Below are 547 nucleotides of genomic sequence, written 5' to 3' on the forward strand. Positions count from 1 at the left end.
TTAAAATCGATGCGAGTGACTAGTCCACGTCAAAACAGATAAAAAAATTATGTCGATATTTAAAATTACTATTTCGAGTATTGACGTAAATCATACGTTAAAATAAATTCGTTCCAAAGGTTATTATTATTATTTTTGGGGGGTTAAAGATCTTCATTTTGTCTTAAAATGACATCCTTTACTGTTCACGTGCCTTGACACATTCCTGTAGATTCACCCAAATGTGATATTTCATAAGACCGTTCAAATCGGGAATCTATGCTTCTACTTCCACGAATGCATTAAAAGAAATAATTAATTTTCTTCACGTTGTCTGTAATTTAAATTGACTTCTAAGTTAGGATTCGATTCCCTTTTACTCCTCTGCCCTCCGATCCTTGTGACCCTCTACGAAAAGTCATAAGTGCATGAGGTGGGAATTACAGGAGAGGCACGCTTGTCCTTAGCGACCACCGCGCGTTTCCAAAACAGTGATGAAGATACCATATGCCTTGCGCTGTTTAGTTCAGATTTGAGCGGGTGGTTGGTATTTTCACATGGATCTATA

At 37.1% G+C, this 547-nt stretch overlaps 1 pseudogene; it reads right to left on the reverse strand.

The window, feature by feature from the left end:
- LOC119592289 overlaps positions 1-547 on the reverse strand; it is a 9,474-nt pseudogene that overhangs the window by 8,265 nt on the left and 662 nt on the right.

The sequence above is a fragment of the Penaeus monodon genome, chromosome 30 (assembly GCF_015228065.2).
Source record: "Penaeus monodon isolate SGIC_2016 chromosome 30, NSTDA_Pmon_1, whole genome shotgun sequence".
In the NCBI taxonomy this organism is placed as follows: domain Eukaryota; kingdom Metazoa; phylum Arthropoda; class Malacostraca; order Decapoda; family Penaeidae; genus Penaeus; species Penaeus monodon.